At 48.3% G+C, this 23,880-nt stretch overlaps 1 long non-coding RNA gene across 1 annotated transcript; it reads right to left on the reverse strand.

Moving 5' to 3' along the window:
* Positions 1 to 5,942: 5,942 nt before the first annotated feature.
* On the reverse strand, positions 5,943 to 23,292 carry LOC149523351 (uncharacterized). The gene is made up of 6 exons (XR_016347163.1): positions 23,255 to 23,292; positions 20,673 to 20,708; positions 16,453 to 16,575; positions 15,836 to 15,886; positions 14,040 to 14,090; positions 5,943 to 10,167 (listed from the first exon to the last, which is right to left on the reverse strand). It is a non-coding gene; the product is annotated as an uncharacterized LOC149523351 (long non-coding RNA).
* Between the last annotated feature and the right edge of the window lie 588 nt (positions 23,293 to 23,880).

The raw sequence follows: 23,880 nt of genomic DNA on the forward strand, positions 1-23,880 counted from the left end.
GCAAGTGACCATTTGGGTTCTGCATTCCCCAGCAGCATGGGGAGCGCGGTGCCCAAACAACCATTTGGGCTCCTCGGTCCCCCCAGTGAGAGGCAGGAGGTGGAGGAGAGCTGAGGGGTGGGGGGAGGCAGTAGGAGGAGGAGAGAGAGAGAGAGAGAGACTGGAACTCAGGAGAGAAGACTGACATGGAGGAGAGACCTGAAAATCCCGTCTTATGACGGGCTAATTGGCGAGTTATTTAATAATAATCTTTGGCAGCTTTTCTACTAACATAAACTGCTCTGGCATGATAGATAGATAGATTTGGGGACAGACAGGCAAAGGGACTCACCAGGAGCTGAGCAGATCTTCTGGCTGCTGGGACTCAGCGCTGGGAACAGAAAGATGCCCTATGGTTAGTGCTGGAGATAAAAATCTCTGTCCTACTTTTAATAATTGTGGGGGGGGGGATCTTAATTCCTGTTTTGGTGAAGAAGTAAACCAGGCAGGACATTAGATCTGCTGAGCTGGGGCTGCATTTCCCGTTAGCTCCCTAGTGCTCCAGATCCTCAGCTGGTGTAAATCGGCATTGGCTTCAGTGGAGCGACACTGAATTACTGATTCTGGCCTGGTAGATCTCGTACTCAGGGTTCACACTCACTCCCATTTCTCTCCCAATGCAGAGGATTCACCTACACCCTGGGCTCTGTTTCACCCCCATCTCCACCCCCAATCTGCTATGAATTAGCACAAAATTCTTGTGAACTTACCAAGAAGCAAGAGGCACAGAGACAGGAGCATCGGGGCAGTGAGGAGAACTGATCTGGATGAGAAACAGCCCTGCAACATCAGCTCTTGATAGCATCAGGAGGGAAAAACTCAGTCACTCCCTGCTGAGATCTGCCCCCTTTGCCCTGTCTGACTTCAGAGAAGGGAAACTCCAGTCTGTCTCTGTGCTCCAATTTGCCCCCCCCCCACCCCCGTCTCCTTCTCAGGGTTGGATGCTCCTCTCCCTGCTCCCAGGTAACTAAGAGACTCTAGGGTTCAGGCAGCATTAACGCTGCAGCATCTCTCTGACCAACTTCCCCCTCACCCTCAGATCTGATATTGGTCACTGCTCCCCGTTTCCTGTCCTGCACCGCTCCCCTTCCCTGCACCGGCCACAGCGTCTCTATTTCGGGCTTGAGGACTGAGAACCGAAGGGGCCTGGTTGACTTGTTTTAGACTAAACAAATCACCAAGAAAATGCCTCCCATCCAGTCTCGCTTCCTGGAGTCCGAGATGGCCCCTGGCTAAAGGCACAGCTGGGCCATGGTGAAAGGTCACTGGAAAACTTGGGATGTTGGAAGAGCCTGAACCTTTTGCCTCCACCCTGGTCTCCAGTACCTGGTGAGAAAGTCCCAGCTCCCTCCCCCTATCCTTGTCCCTTCTGCAACTCTGAAGAACACAAGGAAGTTGAGAAGGTGCATCCATAAGAGACCTTGGGGCAGGTGAGAGCTGGAATCTGTGTGACTGAGCAAGCGCAGGAACCAGGGGAAAAGGCCAAAGGAACACTGGGAAGAAAGAAACTCCTGTGATTAGATATAAACACCTCTGGGGGAAGCCAGGCAGCAGAAGGCCTCAGAGGAAATCTGTCAGGAGAACAGGGCAGAGTAATTTTGCAGAATAATTGATGCACAAATTATTATTCTGGGATGGGCACATTTTACCATTGGGATGTAAATTCCTATACAGTCATCTCTTCTCCCACCCAGCAGAGAGCTCTCCCTGGACCTGACTCCAGCGAGCAGCCCAGCGGGGTGGGGGTGTGTCACACTGTGATGTGGGTTTCACTAACCTGCTCTCGCAATGCTATTTTTGGCCTCACATGTTAACTTGCCTCATTCTCCTTCTCTATTTAGCCTCATGAGGTTTCACGGTTGTACATGTAAAAGCCAGAGAGAACCAATGGGCCCATCTAGCCCAAGCCAGAGCCTCCCCCAGGGATCCCTGCACTGAAAATTTCTGGTGAAAACTAGAAAGAGGCGCCCCTTCTCAGTTCAAATACTCTAAATTGGCTCCCATTTCTAAACACTACGGACGGTGGCTGTGGCTGATCAGTGCAAGAGGGACCAGGGGTAGGAAGATGCTGGACTGGGACAGAGCAGCTGGAAATGGGCCCTGAGGTTTAGCTACAGCGGTGGGTCCGAATCTGACCTTCCCAAGACTTTGGAGGTGTGGACTTGGGGTTCTGGCTTGGGCTTACTATAGAGACAAACCCAAGTCTAGGGGATTAGGGACTCTCCTTCTGAAACCAAAAATTTAATAAGTACCAGAGACCATTCAGTACCTGACTAAGGAGGGGAAGAAAATGCTCGATCTGAGGTAACTGAGCCACCTTATGGTAAACGGGGAATAGGGATGAAGTGAAACTGTTGGCTCAGGCCAGATTTCAGGAAGCTCAGTGGAGCATCCAGATCTGGTGCATACCCAAGACCTGACACTGACTGACCGAGCAGCTAGGACAGGCACAGTCATAACCGGGATTTTAGCAAAGGATGATGGGAGGTTTAATGCTGTAATCAGGAGTGTAACCCACAGCAGGTTGTCAGGGCATGGATGCATGATACACAGCTGTACAGCAGGGGTCATATCACTGAGGCTTGGGGGATTTAGAGGGGTTGGTTTTTTTGCATTTCACTTGTGTGGTCCCTGACTGATTTTTTTTGTGGGTCAGTTGCCTCTGACCCAAAATGTGTTCCCCGCCCCTCCCATAAATAAAGACAATGCTGAAACATTTTGTGTTTGACATACTGTTTTATTTAAAAATGAAGGCTGGCCAACAAGCCCCCAATCGGGGACAAGCCCCCATCTGGCTGCAGCATTGTAACACTCCTGCACCCCCCACAGACTCCAATCCTGAGCCATCATACACCTGAACCCCCTGCCTTGATCCCCTCACATCCCCAAACTCTTGTACCCCACATCCCAAGCTTTGTGTCACAATACTCCTGCACCATCCACACACTGCAAATCTGTCCTGAGTCCATCATACTCCCAGCCTCCCTGCCCTGAGCCCCTCACACCCCAACCCAAACTCCTGCACCCCGATAACCACAAGCTTGGGCTTGCTCAGCACCCCAACCTTCTGCCTGACCCCAACACTCCAGCCTGGAGCCCCCTGCCTTAGCCAGCAGCCCTTTCTCAACCTCCTCCTGCACCCAAATTCCCTCCCAGAGCTCACAGCTCACACCCCCTTCCCACACCCAAATCCCTCATTCCCACCCAGAACCTGTACCTCTTTTCTCAACCCGCTGAGAGGCTGTGTCTAGACTGGCAAGTTTTTCTGGAAAATCAGCTGCTTTTCCGGAAAAACTTGCCAGCTGTCTACACTGGCCGCTTGAATTTCCGGAAAAGCATTGACGATCTCCTGTAAAATCATCAGTGCTTTTCCAGAAATACTATGTTGCTCCCTTTTGGGCAAAAGTATTTTTCCGAAAGACTTTTGCACAAAAGGGCCAGTGTAGACAGCACAGTACTATTTTCCGCAAAAAAGCCCCGATCGCGAAAATGGCGATCGGGGCTTTTTTTGCAGAAAAGCGCATCTAGATTTGCCACGGACGCTTTTCCGCAAAAAGTGCTTTTCCGGAAAAGCGTTCTGCCAATCTAGACGCGTTTTTCCGAAAACTGAAAACTTTTCCGTTAAAAGCATTTCCGGAAAATCATGCCAGTGTAGACGTAGCCAGAGTGTATAAGGGCTGGGGACAGCAAGTGAAGAGAGTGGAGAACGAAGAGAGTGGGTCTTCAAGGAAGGGGTGGGATTTCAGGGAAGGGATAATGGTAAATAGCATGACCATGTAAAAATGTTGCATCTTGACAAATGTATTCAGTCTGCGCAGATAGAGGATGGATCTCCAGCCCCCTGATTCAGTTTGAGTTAGAAAGTAACAGGAGCAGAACCCTTTTCCCCTTGGTTGTCATGGGACTGGTTCTATGACTCCTAGATTCAGTAGGTGGAACACCTCTTGTTGAAGTAGCATCTCATAAGAGGGGTCCCTGAAGATTATGGGGTGGGAAGATAGGTAGGTGGTCTGAAGAGGAAGGGAATAGTGTAGCCCTAGAAGACAGTATTGGGCACCCATCTGTATGAGATGATAACGGTCCATTGGTGGTAAAATGGGTGGAGGTAGTTTTGAAATGTGTACATGCTCGTGACTGGCACCAAAACTTCTAGGGGGTTTTCCAGCTCCTCAACCAAAGCCTCAAATCTGCTTATTGGCAGATGGTGGTTGGGGCACTGAGCCTGAAGGTTGCCTGTGTCTTTGAGGGCACGTTCTGTTCCTGGCCTGATTATTGTCTGGCCACTGATGGAGACAGGCAGGGTGGTGTGGCCATTAGTAGAGCTGGTAATGGTACTGCCAACGCCTGTTGGCAGGCATGTGGATACCCAAGGTGTGAAGATCGGTGCAGTGGTGTTGAAGACCTCATCAATTTTGCCAGCAAACAATTTGTCACCATCAAAGAGCAAATCCTCTACTGTAGATTGGCTCTCCTTAAGGAAACGTGTCTGGGGAGAACCAGGAGGCCTTGCACATAACAATGGCAGTCACAGTGGTTCTGGTGTCTGTGTTCACAGCATCCAGCACAGCTTGGAGGTCCAGGTGTGTCCATACTATCGAGGGACTTGTGAACACCAAGGATCATGCATTGTGTAGTAGCTCACTGGAGGGGTCCATGGCAGAGAGAAACAAGCCTGTGTGCCCTTCACTGGAGAAATGTGACAGAGCTTGTGATGTCGTGAGTCTAGGTGATATGTTGGTGCTGAAAAGTAGCATTTGAGGAGCACATGTTACATTAGGTCTAATATGCTGCATGTAAGGCAACAGTGCCATAAGTATCAATATCAGAGGGGTAGCCATATTAGTCTGAATCTGCAATAACAACGAGGAGTCCTGTGGCATCTTATAGACTAACAGATATATTGGAACATTAGCTTTCATGGGCAAAGACCCACTTCGTCAGATGCACAACTGACATGCATTTGACGAACTGGGTCTTTGCCCACAAAAGCTTATGCTCCAATATATCAGTTCGTCTATAAGGTGCCACAGGACTTCTCATACGTTATCAGTGTCTGTGTCTCCAATTTTGGTATGTATGGTGCTGACAGAGTGGTCGGTGCAGAAGGGAAAGGGCGCTGGTAAGTTGGTGGTATTGAGGATATGATTGGTGCTGATGGCCTGGTCAGTGTCAACAGTACTGTCGACTTCATGGGTGCCATCAGTTCCATGGATTTCATGGGAGCTGTTAGTGCTGTCAGTGCCGTCAGGTGCATCATGGGGCATGCTAGTGCCGTCGGGTTCAGGGCTGTAGTTTTTGTTGGCACCAGTGATGTCATTGGTGCCGTGACCTTTAGCGGCAGTGGTTTGGCATGTTATTTGGACCCTTTGGGATTGGTACCTGAGCTGGCAGGTGGTGCCATGGTGCTGGAAGTACCAAAGGCATCATAGGAACTGATTTGTGATTACCTCTGTGCCGTTGGTTTTGTGGGGGACGTTGGTCTTTTTGGTGCCTTTTTGCTCTGAGGAGAAACTTAAGTTTCTATCAAATTTACCCAATTCACATTTAATATGAAAATATCCTTCAATTTGCACATTTGATGCCTTTTTTCTATTTTTTCTCCGAAGGGGGACCAGGAGAAATTGTGCTGCCCTGGGCCCCGCAAAACTGTCATCCGCCCCTGAATACCAATGATGGGGGGCAGGTAGATGAATGAAGGGGACTCCTGCATATGCATTATGAGGTTCTGTCTGCCATTCAAGTGATTTTTTGACCCTTGTAAGTATTTGTAGGGATTTGTTTAAACTGTGTCTTCTCAGGATGTACACCATTCTGAGTCACCCTTGAAAAGAACACAAGGGGAGGGAGAGAGTTAGCGAGTGAGAGACATCAAACATCTTAAACATCCAAGTTATTTATTTCCAGGTAGTGACCATAAAAGGGGGGGAAACCCAATTATGCTATTAAATTTAAATTAATTTTTATTATAAAAGTTAAAGTATAACTGATAACACAAGTCAGGAACACAAGATTATACCTAAAGAAGGGTGAGGGGGTGTCTTCCTACTTCATAAAGCTTGAATTGATCAGGGTTCCCAGGTAGTGATATTGTCTGCGGGCTTGGAGTCAGGCAGAGCCCCCAGCATGATCAGTTGGAAGATGACTTCCCAATGGAACTGATGCAGATGTTATATCCAGGCATCAGAATCCTTACTGAGCATGGGTAGGGGTTTTTGTAGAGAAAGAAGAGAAGGTTACTCACCCTGTGCAGTAATTTAAGTTCTTCAAGATGGGTGGCCTTGTGGGTGCTCCACCTTAGGTCTTTGGGGTGCCTCGTTGGAGATTTACAGTAGCAGTGCCCTCCGGTAGGCTGCGCACGCGAAGCAGGCAGCACACACGGTGCTGCTACCATGCATGTGCAACCAAATGTCCCCTCAGTTCCTTCTCTGCCCCAGAAAGAGAAATCAACATGACCGAAGCAGAGATGAGGAAGGGCGGGTGGTGGGGCGGGTGTCACCTACAGGGACAGCCATCTCAAAGAACCTCCATTAGCACACAGGGTGAGTAACCTTATCTCCTTCGAGGAGTATCCCGTGGGTGCTCCACCTTAGGTGACTATAGAGCAGTACCCATAATAGGAGGTGGGTGCTTCAGCTAAATGTGGTGTTGGATTTTGGTCAGGACCATATGTCCACATTTAGTGCCCTGTTTCAGGTAAGTGTCGAGGGCATAATGTCTGGCAAAGGTGCGTGCAGAAGATCAAGCTATAGCTCTACAAATGTCTGTGAGAGGAATGCTACTAAGGTTAAGCTGTCAAGGTTGCCATGGCGCTCATGGAGTGTGCCCGCAATTGAAGTGGAGGCTCCTAGTTAAAACTGGAGTAAGCCGGAAGGATGCAGTCAACTATCCATGTGGATAGTCTTTGGGTAGAGATTTGCTCAGGGATCTTTGTGCAGTGGAGATGAAAAGTCTGTTTGTTTTACAAATTGTCCCTGTCCTTTCCAAATAGAAGGCAATTGTTCGGCACACATCAAGCGTGTGCCATTTACCTTCTTCAGTGGTGGCATTAAGCTTTGGGAAGAAGACAGGTAACACCTCATGTTCATTGCAATGAAAGGAGGTACGTATCTTTAGTAAGAAATTTGGGTATGGTCTCAGAACCAGGCTGTTCTTATGAAATATTGTGAATGGTGGGTCAAGCCATTAGTGCCCCAATTTCACTTACCCTTCTGGCTGATGTAAGAGTGATCAGCAGGGCCACCTTCATTGAGAAGTGAAGCATTGAGCCATAGATTCAGATACTTCATGGATGGGAACGCGAAGTCCACTGGGACCAGGATTTTAACTGACGGGAACATATTTTGAATGCCCTCCAGAAAGCACTTAGGTGTTGGATGGCCAAATACTGATTTGTTTTTGATGGGTTAGTGCAGTGGTCTCCAACCTTTTTACACCCAAGATCACTTTTTAAGTCTCAGAACAGGCAAAGATCTACTGCCCCGCCCCTTCCTTGAAGCCCCACCTACATTACATGAGGAAATCTAATGTAAACGTACTGTGCAGATGCGCAGTTCAGAGAAGGCTCAAGAGCTACTCTTAGAGCTCCTGAGATCTACCGGTAGCTCGCGATCTACTGGTTGGTGACCACGGGGTTAGTGAAAGGCTGTTATGGCCTCAAGGTGTACTTTCAATGAACTAAACGAAAGACCTGAGTGTTTTTAGTTTAAAAGATAATCTATCAGATAGTGGGTTTGTTGATGAATTTGTGGATCCCTGGCCTGCCCAGAGGGAGAATCTGCACCACTTGTGGAGGTAAGTAGTTGCAGTAGTTGTTGTTACTCTGCAACAACTTATTAAGATCTGTTTGACTTAATCTGTAAATATTGCTTCTATTAAGGAGAGCCACTCAGGAACCATGCCCAGAGGTGAAGGATTGGAGGTATGGATACCAGATTTGACCACCTTACTGGGGTATGGGTGCTGACCAAGGGCTCCTTGTCTTCATTACTAGATAATGGTGGTGCTGAGTCCGGTGTAGCTGAGTGTGGAATGCTGCCAGATGTAGGCCAGTGGTGCCAGACAGAGGAATTGCGGGTGCTGACGAATCCCTGAGTGCCTTCGTGGTGGTGAAAGGGACCAGTACCAGCATCTGCAGTGCCCATGGCAACAGAGATGGAACTATCACTGCTACCTGCGGTGCCAATGGTACTGAATAGGGAACCATCTATGTCACATGCTTATGCCATTTTAGTGCTGGGGGTGGCATAGGTGCTGACGGTGCCATGTGAGGCTTAGGCTTCTTTGGTGCCAATGGTGCCTCAGTAGAAGATGGCTTGGTCTTATCTTTCATCAGCACCAATGCGTGAGTTGACAGTGTCAAGGGCGCCAATTTCAACTTAGCTTTTCCTGATGCCTAGTTTTTGGATTTGTTAAGTCTTTGCACCCTTGGGAACCATTGGTGTTGGACAGTCCCAGAACCTCCCTATCTGGAGCCCTATCAGGGGTCAGAGCAGGGAGTACTTTGGGTGCTTGCTCCTTTTGAGGAAGAGTCACCTTTCCCTCAGGAATGAGATCTCTTCCTAGATTGCTCGGAGGAAGAGCATCTCAAGGTAGAGCTGGCAGACATGGCCTTTTCAGACATGACCAGGGGAGACAGCTGGCACAGGAGAGGAGTGCTATGGATATGAGGAAGGTCTCACCATATTTTTGAGCAAGAGAAGTTTCAGTTGAAGCTCCTGTGCAAGCCATTAACTGCCTGCAATGCTGGCACTGTGCAGTAGCATGTGCCTGACCCAAACAGTGCACATACTGGGAATGGCCATTTGAGAGGGGGATAAATAGCCTGCAGGAGAGGCAATGTCTGAATCCTGGGGAACCAGGCATCCCAGGTGGTAAACTTCTGTGAGGCGGAGGGGGCAGCACTCAAGCCCAACACCCTGCGCTCCCCAGGTGAATGCCCTAACCCCTAAGCCACACTGCCACCCACCCTGCCTCCAGCAGGTCCCTTATCTCACTCTCCAGATTAACAAGGAAATTTTCAAAATTTCAATTTTTGCTTTAGAAAGGTGAAGAGCAACTGGAGTTCTGACTGAAGCCAGTGGCAGTAGAGGAGGAAGTGAAGGGCCCTCATGTGTGCAGCCTACCAGAGGGCACTACTACTGTAAATCTCCAACTAGGTGCACAGCGGACCTATGGTGGAACACCCACAGGGACACTCCTTGAAGAAGAACAATAGTTCAAGGGAGAACACTAGATTTGTTTATGGGTAAACTGATGATTCAAGGGAGTATAACAAAGTTGTTTTGTTCAGGCTAGACAATAGGAACGGATCATTCATGGCTGTAACAAAAAACAGGACTGTGTAGCACTTTAAAGACTAACAAAATGGTTTAATAGGTGATGAGCTTTCGTGGGCCAGACCCACTTCCTCAGATCAAATAGTGGAAGAAAATTGTGACAACCATATATACACCAAAGGATACAATTAAAAAAAAATGAACACATATGAAAAGGACAAATCACATTTCAGAACAGGAGGGGAATGGAGGGGGGAGAAAGGGAGGGAGGTAAATGTCTGTGAGCTAATGATATTAGAGGTGATAATTGGGGAAGCTATCTTTGTAATGGATAATTTCTACCACTTTTCATGGCTATAGGCAGTGTTCCTTTGAGGGAGCTCATAGTGCAATTAGGCACTTTCAGTGCAGATTGGAAACCCCTGGTCCTGCACCCTCAGGATCTGAGTAGTTCCAAATCAGAGAGTTTGCTGGGCCTGGAGTGTGTGCCAGAATGGAACTGTTAAGATCTGGAGCAGAGGTTCCCCATCATGCAGTGCTTTTCTGCTTTCTTGGTCCCAGAGTTCAGGATGGTTCTTTAATTGGAATTGCTGGTCTTCATTCTATAAGCTAATGGAGATGCTTCCCTGACATCTCTGATGCAAAGCAAAATGGGGGCATTTCCTTAATCCTGTAATTGTTGACAGAGTGTTCTAGGTGTGCCTTCCCCTGCCTTTTTATATCTATTTGCAAGTCTTTCTTCTGATCAACTTTGGTTCAAGCAGAGGCTGCCAGGGGAGGTCTTTCATGAATCAGACAGGCCAGAAGTGCATTCAGGTCTCTGATTTCTCAAGCTTGTTCTGCTCCTCCTTCTCTGAAATGGGGAAGAAAAAGATACACACAGTGAATCATGGTATGATGCTGTGTGCCTCATAATGGGTTTGGGTAAAGACACCCCCACAGCCACATACCTAGTCCCTGAGCAGGAACTAGAACCTTTGATGGGAATGGGGAATAGAGACACGCACCAACACACAGCAGACATGGGATTTGCAAAGCATCTAAACTTCATGGAAAATGTGGGTCTGGATCTGCTCTTCTGTTTAAGGGGAATTCCTTCTCAGTGTTAGTAACAGCACTTTGCAGCATCAAAGTTACACATTTCAAGTGTAAGTAAGGGATGGACGTGCAGATCAGATAATTAGGGCTCTGATTTAGGGTCTAGCATTCACAACAAAGCATGGAAACATCAGCCTGAGTCTGGATTCCTGCTGATGTCCACATTTTGGAAAAGTGCCTACGTGCCAGGAGGGATTCTCACACCCTCTCTCTGAGCCCCTGCTCAACATGCCATAAAAACTGCAGGGACTCGGCAGTGGGGAATCTGGGTTTCAGCTGCACCTCTTCAGCCTCATGCCTCCCACTTTCACTAGGGATTAGGCAAGTACATGGTTCATTCACCTTCTTTTTAGTCTGTTTCTTTCTCCGTATTCTCTGAGTCTACCTCTAGACTGCATCCCTCTGTCGACAGAGAGATGTAGATTAGGCACATCGAAAGTGCAAATGAAGCCAGGATTTAAATATGCCATGCTTCATTTGCATAAACATTTGCACTTTTGATGTGCCTGTGGCAGGGTCTGTCTGTCTGTCTCCCTCCTGAGACCCTGACCACTGTTCTGTCCACTGTCCCACCCTCTGAGGGCTGCAGCAGGGCCCTCGCCTGCAGAGTTTTTGTCCCTGAGCCTGCCTGCCCCTTAGCATAAAGGAGGGTGTATTGGGCTGAAGCCCTGGGCTAGTCACGGCTGACCAGAAATCCCTCTTCTTGCCCCAGGGGATGGGGGATAAGGGAGCCCTCCAACACTTCTTGCTCCACTCCTCACCTCCCTCTGTAGCCTTTAGCAGGGTTAGTGATTCCTCCACTCTGAGTCTCCTTAACACTTGGTTGTTTACTCCTCTCCACGTACTTTCTCTCTCTCCCTCCCCCCCAGGGATGGTTTGTAAAGAGGTCCCGTGGCAGCCCCAATCAGCTTCACCTGGCACTTCATTGATTTGCAGTCACCCTGTTTCAGCTGCCCCTAATTAGTCAGTATTACTGTTGTTCTCTCTGCTAGAGTAGCCTCTCTCCCCTTCCACCAAGTCCTTTAACCTGCTCTGTCACAGTGCCTAATCTACATCTCTCTGTCAACAGAGAGGTGTAGTCTAGACACACTCTGAGGCTACGTCTACACTGGCATGATTTTCCAGAAATGCTTAAAATTGAACAGTTTTTGGTTATAAGTATTTCCAGAAAAAGAATGTCTATATTGGCAGGATGCTTTTCCGGAAAAGCCCTTTTTCTGGAAAAGTGTCCGTGGCCAATCTAGACGCGCTTTTCCGGAAAAAAGCCCCGATCGCCATTTCCGCGATCGGGGCTTTTTTGCCGAAAAGACTACTGTGCTGTCTACACTGGCCCTTTTCTGGAACAGTTTTCCGGAAAAAGGACTTTTGCCCGAGCGGGAGCAGCATAGTTTTTCCAGAAAAGCAGCTGATTTCTTACAGTAGATCGTCAGTGCTCTTCCGGAAATTCAAGGGGCCAGTGTAGACAGCTCGCAGCTTATTCCGGAAAAGCAGCTGATTTTCCGGAATAAGTGGCCCAGTGTAGACACAGCCACAGTGTGCATCTACACTGCAGGGTTTTTTTTGGAAAAATGACCATTTTCCCAAAAAAACTTCACTTACGTCCACACTGCAATTGCATTCTTTCAAAAGAACAATGTAAGCACAGAGGGGTTTTTCTGACATTGGTAAACCTCATTCTATGAGGAAGAAGCCTTTTCTGAAAGAGCTCTTTCAGAAAAAGGAATGTGTGGACAGGGAAGATGGAGTTCTTTGGGAAGAAGAGACCTCCAGGAAAAAGCACAGGTGCTCTGGAAGGCACTTCGTCCATAATAATCACAGTTTAAATACGAGATAGCGTCCATTCAGTGTGGACACTCTCTTTCGAAAAAGCAGATTGCTTTTTCAATGTGCTTTTCCAGTGCAGATGCTCTCTTTTTTGAATAATATTTGTGAAAAAGCTTCTTTTGAAAGAAGCTTGTGGTATGGACATACCCAGAAAGTGGAAAGAGAATAGAATTAGACAGTGATGCACTGTATGTACTTTTATACGTGGTAACAACTTGGGTTAGAACCCAACATCCTCAAAGCCACATTTCCAGCTCAGTGCTGGGGACAACAGATGTGACAGCAGTGGAAATAGTTGTTAGTGAAACCCAACAACATACTAGAACCCTGGGATCTGCTAACCAATGGATGGAGGAATGGATGGAGGAAGAAAGGGATGGATCAAGGAAGGGATGGATGTAAGGATGGATGGACTGAGGAAGGGATGGATGGATGGAGGAAGGAAGGAAGGGAGGGATGGATGGATGGATCTCCCATCTGGGATGTGGCCTTGGCAAAAATCATGGAACTGTGAGCCTGGGTCACATCTCATTCTCACCCTTTCTCTCTCTGAGTTCCCCCTTTGACATGCTATATAAAATCCAGGGACCAGGAGGGTGGAAGAGGAACTCAGGGGAAGGCCCCTGGACACAGCTGTAGTTTTACTTCTCCTGGAGGGGCAGGCCAGCTGGTCCCTCTAGGTAGGCATGAGGAAGGGATTGCTATTTTTATCCCCACCTTCTGTCAGCAGGCTGTCCCTTAGGGCCTCCCTGCTTCAGACCCATGCCCCCCACTGTCACTAGGTATCACATTACTGGATCTTGAGGGGAGCAGCCAGATCAATGCTGCACCCATAGGTGGGGGTGTTGGCCCCAGAAAATGGTATAAAAGGGGGCCATGTGGGGTGCTGAATAGAAGCTTATTATCTGATAATCCTATGTAAGCTATTTATGTGGTTGTATAATGTCTCTGTGTGTAGTTAGGAATCTGTAGTCTGTGTGGATACTGAATACTTCTCTGCATGTGGATGAGCAGTGGGCAGAGCCCGGGCCTATGGACATGCTAATTAGCGAGGCCCTGTGGGACAATGGCACTCAATGGGCCAAGGACACACCTAAAGCATGAGGGCGGACACCTAAGAGCAGCCAGCAGAGAGAGGCTGAGGAGGCCAGGAAGGAGGTATAAAGAGGCCATGTGGTCGATGCCATTTTGTTCTCAGCTCAGCACTTCATCCCAGAGGCAGCATTGCAGGGATCGAAGAGCCCGGAAGACCTGTGAACCCATCCTGATGCTTAGGATGTGCAACAAGAACTTTTAAACCAGCAGCTGTAACATCTCTGCTAGAGCCTGCATCGAGGACTGGGAGATTCGGTGCATGTAACGTACTATTCTTTAACAACCTTACTCTCATGCTTTTCTTTCTTGTGATAATAAACCTTTAGATATATATTCTAAAGGATTGGCCCAGCGTGATTTGTGGGTAAGATCCAGAGGGTAAATTGACCAGGGATCTGTGACTGGTTTCTTGGAACTGGACAGGACTTGTTCGGGGTAGGTGGGATTGGGTGCTAGGACCCCCCACCTGTGTATGAGGCCCGGGGCCATCTGGGGCACGGATATTGCTGGGGTGTCGGAGGGGTTTTGCTCGTGAGGCTTCAGGCAGGCAGCTGAAGCGCTCTGTAGGACTGGTTAGTGGCCTGTTTGGAGAGGTCACCAGTCTGGGGGCTGTAAGGAGCCCCGGATTTGAGCAATTCGCCCTGAGCGGACGCCCTCAGCTGTGCCCAGACACAGCCCGGTCCATCACACTAGGGATTAGGCAATTACCTGCTTCTGTCACCTCCTTTGCAGTCTCTATCTCTTCCTCCTTCTTCTTCTCTGAAAGGGGAAAGACAATGGAATTAATGCAGCACATCACTGTCTTAGTTGTGTGCTGGGAAACAACTTGGGTTAGCACCTGACATCCCCACAGTCACACTTGCAACCCAGTGCTGGGGACAGCACATGTAACAGGAGAAGAAATATCTGTTAGTGAAACACAACAACATACTAGAACCCTGCAATCTACCCAGCATGTAACCAAGATGGAAGAGATGGGTCTGAATCCCCAAGCACCTCTGACATTCCCAAGCTTTCTGTCTCAGAGGAATTCCTTGCCTGCGTTACTAAAAGCACTTTGGAGCACTAGAGCTATGCACTCCAAGGCTATGTCTACACTCACGGTTTCTTGTGCGAGTAATATGCAAATGAGGCTAAGCGTGGAATATCACAGAGCCTCATTTGCATACCTAATGAGCCACCATTTTTTTCAGAAGAGGCTCTTGAGCAAGGAGGAGTGTCTACACTGCCCCTTCCTCTGCAAGGAAAACCCTCTTTCACAATACCGTTCTTCCTGAAAAGTAATAGGTGTAACAGCATTGCGCAAGAGGGTTTTTCTTGTGCAAGAAGGGGCAGTGTAGACGCTCCTTCTTGCGCAAGAGCCTCTTCTAAAAAAAAAAATGGTGACTCATTAGGTATGCAAATTAGGCCTGGCGATATTCCACGCTTAGCCTCATTTGCATATTACTCGCACAAGAAGCCACGAGTGTAGACATAGCCCAAGTGTAACTGGAGAAGGGAGGGAAGGAAGAAAGAAGGAAGGGAAAAAAGGAAGGAAGAAAAGAGGGAGGGAAAAGGCAAATGGATGGATCGAGGAACGGAGGAAAGGATGGATGGATGGATGGATGGATGGATGGATGGAGGAAGGAAGAGATGGATGGATAGATGGATGGAGGAAGGAAGAAAGGGAAGGATGGATGGATTGAGGAATGGAGGAAGGGAGGGAAGGATGGATGGATCTCCCATCTGGGATGTGGCCTTGGCAAAAAAGCATGTTACTGTGAGCCTGGGTCACGTCTCTTTCTCATCCTTTCTCTCTCTGGATATGTCTACTCTGCCACCCTTGTTCGAACTAGGGTAGCTAATGTAGGCATTCGAACTTGCAAATGAAGCCCGGGATTTAAATATCCTGGGCTTCATTTGCAAGTTCCCGGTCACCGCCATTTTTAAATGCTCGGTAGTTCGAACTACCTGCCCGCGGCTACACGCGGCACGGACTAGGTAGTTCGAATTAAAGCCCCTAATTTGAACTACCGTTACTCTTCTTGCAATGAGGAGTAATGGTAGTTCGAATTAGGGGCTTTAATTCAAACTACCTAGTCCATGCCGCATGTAGCCGCGGGCAGGTAGTTCGAACTACCGGGCATTTAAAAATGGCGGTGCCCGGGAACTTGCAAATGAAGCCCAGGATATTTAAATCCCGGGCTTCATTTGCAAGTTAAAATGCCTACATTAGCCACCCTAGTTCAAACTAGGGTGGCTAGTGTAGACATACCCTCTGAGTTCCTCCTTTGACGAGCTATATAAAATCCAGGGCCCAGGTCGGTGGGAGAGGGACTCAGGGGACGGCCCTGGACACAGCTGTAGTTTTACTCCTCCTGGAGGGGCAGGTCAGCTGGTCCCTCTAGGTAGGCATGAGGAAGGGATTGCTATCTTTATCCCCACCTTCTGTCAGCAGGCTGTCCCTTAGGGCCTCCCTGCTTCAGACCCATGCCCCCCACTGTCACTAGGGATTAGGCAATTACCTGCTTCTGTCACCTCCTTTGCAGTCTCTATCTCTTCCTCCTCCTTCTTCTCTGAAAGAGGAAAGACAATGGAATTAGACAGTGATGTGCTGTATTTAGTTGTGTGCTGGGAAACAACTTGGGTTAGCACCTGACATCCTCACAGTCACACTTGCAACCCAGTGCTGGGGACAGCAGATGTAACAGGAGAGGAAATATCTGTTAGTGAAACACAACAACATACTAGAACCAAGGGATCTGCCAAGCACGTAACCAAGATGGAAGAGATGGGTCTGTATCCCCAAGCACCTCTGAAATTCCCAAGCCTTCTGTCTCAGAGGAATTCCTTGCCTGTGTTACTAAGAGCACTTTGGAGCACTAGAGCTATGCACTCCAAGTGCAACTGGGGGATGGAGGGAGGGATGGAGGAAGGGATGGACGGATGGATCGAGGAAAAGAGGGAGGGAGGAATGGAGGGAGGGAGGGAGGGAAGGAAGGAAGAAAAAGAAAGGAGGGAGAGAGGAAGATGGATGGATGGAGGAAGAGAGGAAGGATCGAGGAAAGGAGGGAGGGAGGAAAGGATAAATGGATGGAGGAAGGGAGGGAGGAAGGGATGGGGCCTGGGAAATGTGAAGCACCTTCATCCAAGGGCAGTACAGGATGAGACGTTGCTGCTGCTGCCAGCTCCATTGAATCATTCCTGAGTCCTGGCGAGGGGGAATGGAGAGGTGATGGTTTAGTCTCTATTTCTTCCTCCTTCTCTGAAAGGGGAAAGAGAATGGAATTAGACAGTGATTCACTGCATGTAGTTTTGTGCCTGGGAACAACCTGGGTTAGCACCCGACATCCCCACACTTCCAGCCCAGTGCTGGAGACAACAGATTTGTCAGGAGCAGAGGTAGCAAAGCATCTAACCAAGATGGAAGAGATGGGTCTGGATCCCCATACAGCTCTGACATTCCCAGGCCTTCCATCTCGGCGGAATTGCTTGTCTGTGTTACTAAAAGCACTTTGGAGCCCTAGAGCTATGCACTCCAAGCGTAACTGAGGGAGAAAGGAGTGGATGGATCTTCCATATGGGATTTGGCCTCGGTACAAAAGCATGACAATGTGAACCTGGGTTATGTCTCATTCTCACTGTTTCTCTCTCTGAGTTCCCCATCGATGTGCTATATAAAATTCACGGCCCGGAGGGTGGGAGAGGGACTCAGGGTATGTCTAATACAGTTAGGAGATCCACTGGGAGAATGTCTGTGATGAGATGGCTTGACATTTGTTATGGTTCGCTATTGAAACAAAAATCTTGGGAGAAGATCTGAATAGCTTTGTCTGATGTAAATAAAAGGAGAACACCCTGAATATACAATCAAGTGTATGCATTGCTGACTAAAATGAACTGGTGTGGGGCTTGGGTAAAATGTAGGAGGATGTATTGTCTGGTTCAAATGGAAGGAAAAGTTTTGTTGACTTTCTCCAGTTTCATTATATCGAGGGAAAAAGCAAGCACTTGTCAGATTTCCATGGTGCATAGCGCTGCCTGAGGGTGTGTCTAGACTACATGCCTCCTTCGACGGAGGCATGTAGATTAGCCAGATCGGAAGAGGGAAATGAAGCCGCGATTAAAATAATCGCGGCTTCATTTAAATTTAAATAGCTGCCCCGATCTGCCGATCAGCTGTTTGTCGGCAGATCGGGGCAGTCTGGACGCGACGCGCCGACAAAGAAGCCTTTCTTCATCGGCACAGGTAAGCCTCGTGAAACCAGGTTTACCTGTGCCGATGAAGAAAGGCTTCTTTGTCGGCGCATCGCGTCCAGACTGCCCCGATCTGCCGACAAACAGCTGATCGGCAGATCGGGGCAGCCATTTAAATTTAAATGAAGCCGCGATTATTTTAATCGCGGCTTCATTTCCCTCTTCCGATCTGGCTAATCTACATGCCTCCGTCGAAGGAGGCATGTAGTCTAGACACACCCTTAGTCACATCATTATGAGGTTTAGGACAAAATGCAGGGAAAACCAAGGCTGAGCCTCTGAGATTAAGCCCCATACCTCTGGGCTTCAGCCCTGAGGGAAGTGTCCAGAATTAAGGCTTCAGCTCTGCAGATCCCTTTGTGGTGCTGATTTACAAAATTCTATTACTATTTTACAAAAGTGTGTAACTCTAGAATCAGTGGTTGGCAGGAATTTAGCAGGAGAAGAGATCCCTGGCCCTGGATTTACTATCCCACTCCTCAACCCCTAGTGGAAAAGAGGGATGGGGTCCATCCTAGTGTACATTAGAGAGCCCTTACAGAGAGTAAAAACCAGTTACCTGTTCTGGAACTAGTATTCTTCAAGATGTTACCTATGTCCATTCCAGACTTGGTGTGCATGCTCACTATATGCACTGGTGCCAGAAGCTTTTTCCAAGAAGTACCCTTAGGGAAGCACCTCTCGTGACTCCAGTAGTGCTATAAAGGGTGCTGCATGCTAACCACACCCTCAGTTCTTCTTGCTGGACAACTCTAAAAGTGTGGAAGGAGGGTGGGGTGTAGAATGCACATGAGCAACACACCCTGAAGAACATCAGTTACAGAACAGGTCATTGTCTTTTCTTTGGAAGCTTGCTCATGTGCATTCCAAAATAGATGACTATCACTTGGAGGTGGAGAGAAGTCAAGAATGAAAAGGTTGCAGGACTGCCCTGCTGAATCCCACATTCTCTCTAGCTTAGGAGACAATGGTAGAATGAGCAGCAAACGTGTGCAAAGAACCACGTAGCTGCCTGATAGATGTTCTGGATGGGAATTTGGGCCAGGACTGCCACTGCTGAAGCCAGTCCCCTAGTCAAGTGAGCCAACTGGAGGCAGGGGAATGTCAGCCAGGTCATAGCAAGAGTACATACGTGAAGTGATCCAGTTTGAAATTCTTTGGGTAGATACTTGCTGACCCCTCAAGCACTCAACCACAGAGATGAATGAACTGCTGGATGGATTTCCAAAATGGACCAGTCCTGTCCAGGGAGAAAATTAGGGCCTGATGCATATATAGTGAGTGAAGGTTTTACTCATTAGGGGAATGGGGTTAGGAATAGAGAACTGGAAGGAAAATATCCTGGATCAAATGTAAGATTGATACCACCTTTGGTAGGAAAAATGGACAGGGTGGAGCTTGATCTCATCCTGGAAGACTGTATATGGCAGCTATGGGACTTTTCAGTTTAGAAAAGAGGAGACTGATGGGGGATATGATAGAGGAATATAAAATCATGAGTGGTGTGGAGAGGGCACCTGGTGCTGGCCACTGTTGGCAGACAGGCTACTGGGCTAGATGGACCTTTGGTCTGACCCAGTATGGCCGTTCTTATGTTCTTATGAGGTCAAGGCTCGAAGTTCAGAAACCCATCTAGCTGATGTTATCGCCACAAGGAATGTTACCTCCTAGGGCAGATGAGACAGGGGGTAGGTGACCAGGGGTCAAATGGAGGGCTCATGAGTTTAGATGGGACCACATTCAAATCCCATGGTGGGACCAGTGGTCTGACCTGGGGAAAAAGGTGTTCCAGTCCTCTGGGGAACCTGCCCATCATATTATGGAAGAACACCATGTGCCCCTGCACCAGATGATGGAAGGCAGAAATTCCAGGTGCATTTTGAAAGAGGCATGTGCCATCCCCTGGTCTTTCAAATGAAGCTGTTAATCCAGGATCAGCTGGATTGAGGCCTTCATTGGAGAGACACCAAGGAGGCCAGTGGTACCACAGGACTGATGACGAGGTTGAACACTGAGAGTGATGCCGATCCCAGGAATATGAATCCAGAGTTAAAGTCCTGAACTCCCTCTGAGCTCAGTTTCCTCTGGATTGGCTGCAGATGGTGGATTTGCAGTGGATTATGGCTAGCAATCAACACCTAGTACTTCTGAAATGGTGCCACTTGGGGAGAGGCAACAAGATGTATTCCAATGCACCATAACTGGTGACAAAAAGGAAACGAGAGTGGGGAGAGCATACCATGCCAGAGAGGCACCACTGCAAGAGTCACTTGTCCACAGGTACGGTTAGTGAAAAAACATCCAGTACTGCTGCACATGGTGAGCACGCACATCTACTATGAATGGGGAAAAACAGGACAGATCTGAGAACTAGGATAGCAGAGAAGCTGTGGGTACCAACTGAGGAATGATAACGAAGACATGGCTGGTGGCTTGGGGACAAGAGGGGACTGCTAGGAGATATAGCAATGGACTGCAGGCAATATCAGGGTTTGTCTGTGCACAGCTCAGTTCCAGGGCCCCTCCAAGTTTCCTGCAATGGGTGGTATGTGCAAGGTCATGCTGGCCTGAAGACACCTTTCAGAGCCCTGTGCAGCACTGAGCAAGATGGAGAAGGTGATGGCTGGAGGGCCAGATCTGATTTTCAGGGGTCCCTTCGGATTCCCTGCAATTGTGCAGCTTGCAGGTATCTAATACAAGTGCTGGTTGCAGGTCAGGGTTGAGGATTAGTGGAAGACCTGTGGAGCTGGAGAGTTCAGGGCTAGATAGCAGGGGCCTGCAGGTTGGTGTTAAGGAGCCTTGGCAGAGCTGTGTATACATGGGAAGCCCGGCATTGAGCTAGCAGAGATTTTTGTAGTTATGGAATTGCATGGAGGCAGTTTGCCCAGAGCCTCATTAAATCCCACTGATCTATATGCCCTACTATATTCCCTCTCCATCATTAAGGATGATACTGAAATGTGAGCTGCAAATGCTGCAGTTTTGGAATAGTTTCAGGGCAGAAGGAGATGATCACAAAAGTGAATGAAGTCCATATTTTGTGTGTGGTGAGTTTCCTATCACGTGAAAGCACAGAGACATGTTTACTAGGGATTATCCAGGTACCTGATTTCAGCTGCTTGATCTCATTCTCCTGAGATTCTGAAATAGGGAGGAAAAAAGAGTTAGACACAGAGGTGCACTGTGTGGTGCCTTGAGCCCTATAATGACTGGGGCTAGGTACAGATACCTTCAGCCACACTCTCATTTGCATTGTAGGAGCCAGCAATTTTTATAGCAGTGGGGGTAGCAGTTATTGATGGGGAAATACTATGCTGCTCCCATTCGGGCAAAAGTCCTTTTTGCGCAAAAGGGCCAGTGTAGACAGCTGAGATTTGTTTTCTGCAAAAAAGCCCCGATCGCGAAAATGGCAATTGGGGTTTTTTTGCGCAAAAGCGCGTCTAGATTGGCCACGGACGCTTTTCTGCAAAAAGTGCTTTGCGGAAAAGCGTCAGTGCCAATCTATACGCTCTTTTCTGAAAATGCTTTTAACGGAAAAGTTTTCCGTTAAAAGCATTTCCGGAAAATCATGCCAGTGTAGACGTAGCCTATAGATATATGGACAGCACCCTGAGCTGCAGGCCCTGTTACCCTAGCCGTTCTGCTATGGTTGGGCGCTGGCTGAAGCAGCGGTTAGTGTCTCTTTCCGTGAGCTGGGAAACTCACTCCTAGCCACAGAGCCAATGAACCCCAGATCTGAGAACTGACAGCACGGGCCACATAAAGGTGCTGCTAATAAACAACAGCAGCTCTTACACAGAGTCCACAAATAACTCTTGGGCACAGCCCCCACCCCATTGCTGGTCCTGCAAAGACTGAGGAGAGGGAGCATCACATGTATCCCACAGAGTGAGGCCTGCCCTGCTGCAGCTTGTCACCGGGCTTCACACCTCCTGTTTGTGCGTCGTGCAATCCCTGTGTGGTGCTGATGCACACAAGTGTGTAACTCCAGGGTGAGTGCTTGGCAGGAGCTTAGGTGGAAAAGGGGTTTGAGGGGATGTCTAGCATTGGATTTACTGTCTCTCTCTCCACCCATGTGGAAAAAAGCAGGCGGTGGGCTCATGAGAGTGCACAGCACAGAGCCCTTACAGAGCACAGGATGCTCCTCTGTTCATTCAAAGCCCAGGCCTAGACTTAAAGGGGGAATCAGGGCAGGACTGAGAGCCTGGGCTAGCAGGGAAGCTGTGGATAGAGACTGAGGGGTGCCAGGGAGCTTGGACTGAGGAAGAATCCTGCCTGAGGCTAAGAGAGCAGAATGCTTAAGGTAGTGGCAGTTTGTCAGATGGGCACCTCCTGCATAGCTCAGTGCTGGGGCCCCTGCCAGTGACCTGCAATGTATGGTGTTTGTGATATCATTTGTATTAACAGGTGTGTTGTGAGCAAGACACGAGGGCTGTGTCTACACTGGGCCACTTATTCCAGAAAAGCAGCCGCAATGAGAATGAGAAAAGCAATGAGAATGATTAAAGGTCTAGAGAACATGATCTACGAGTGAAGGCTGAAAGAATTGGGTTTGTTTAGTTTAGAAAAGAGAAGATTGAGGGGGGACATGATAGCTGTTTTCAGGTATCTAAAAGGGTGTCATAAGGAGGAGGGAGAAAACTTGTTCATCTTGGCCTCTGAGGACAGGACAAGAAGCAATGGGCTTAAACTGCAGCAAGGGAGGTTTAGGTTGGACATTAGGAAAAAGTTCCTAACTGTCAGGGTGGTCAAACACTGGAATAAATTGCCCAGGGAGGTTGTGGAATCCCCAGCTCTGGAGATATTTAAGAGTAGGTTAGATAAATGTCTATCAGGGATGGTCTAGACAGTATTTGGTCCTGCCATGAGGGCAGGGGACTGGACTCGAAGACCTCTCGAGGTCCCTTCCAGTCCTAGTATTCTATGATTCTATGATCATGCTGTGAGGATGATACCACCCAGAGCCCTGGGCAGCACTGTACAAGGCAGAGCAGCTATTGCTTGGCGGGTGTGATCTGGCTTTCAAAAGGCCCCTTGCTTCCTCAGATTTCCCTGCAATTGTATGGTTGGCAGGTGCCACCACTTGCTGCATATCATATTGAGAGTCTGTGGGAGGGCTGTGGGGCCGGAGAGCCAATGGGCCAAAAGCAGCAGGGTAGCTGGGGCAGTATGTGCAGTGACTTAGATGTAGTGTACAGGTTCTTGGACTCCCGGGATATATATGCAACTGGCAACCTTGAGCTGCAGGCTCTGCTACCCCAGCCATGTTGCTAAGATTATTGTGCTAGCAGAAGCAGGGGGGTATAGGCAGTGGCAGTGCTTATCCAAGGGGGACCCCTTCACAGTTCATTTCCTGTTCCTTCCCAGGTCACACTGTGAAAAGTACACCACTCAGAGCTCTGCATAGCATGAAGGAAGATGGAATAGCTGATGTCTGGAGGGCCAGAGGAAGTTTGCCCAACTCATCATTATGTCCTGCTGATCTATGTGCACTCAATTCACCTCTGCAAAATTTAGGATGATACTGAAATGAGAGATGCAAAGGATGCAGTGACTGAATATTTCCAGGGCAGAAGATGATCATACAGATAACTGAACTACATACTTTGTGTGTGTGTGTAGTTTCCTTTCATGTTATATATAGCATGAAGGCACAGACACACATTTACCAGGGATTATCCAGGTACCTGATTTCAGCTCCTTGATCTCAATCTCCTGAAGCTCTAAAATAGGGAAGAGAAAAACAAAACTTAGATTCACAGATGTGTGCTGTGTACGGTCAACTGCCCCAGAATGACTGTGCTTAGTTCCAGACACCCACAACCACAACCCTGTCACCAGAGCAGGAGCCAGCAGCTTTGCTAGGAGCAAGGTTGGCTATTAGAGATATGCACTGACACACAGGAGTCCTGAGTTTGGAAAAACATCTGACCTTGATGAAAAACCATGGATTTGGATCCTGATTCAGCTCTGAGATTCTCAGCAGAATTTCTTTTTTGTATTACTAACAGTCCTTCTGCGCATCAGTGTTTTGCACTCCCGGTACAACTGAGGGATTAATGTGCAGAAGATTGGGCCTCAAATCTGGGGTCTAGCCTTGGTGACAAAGCATGGAAACATGAGCCACATTCTAAGGAGTGGCCCTGAAAAGCTGCACTGCAGTAGCCATTTATAGAAAGCCTCTGGCTCCCTTCCTCTGCATGAGAACAATGAGGTTGGCATTAAACAGTGAAAGACCAGATGACTCTTTTCTGTGTATCCAGACATGATAGAAGGTAACCCTGTGTCTGCTGGAGAGAGGAGGTAACCCTGG

This window comes from Pelodiscus sinensis, chromosome 18 (assembly GCF_052426305.1).
Source record: "Pelodiscus sinensis isolate ZL-2025 chromosome 18, ASM5242630v1, whole genome shotgun sequence".
Taxonomy (NCBI): Eukaryota; Metazoa; Chordata; order Testudines; family Trionychidae; genus Pelodiscus; species Pelodiscus sinensis.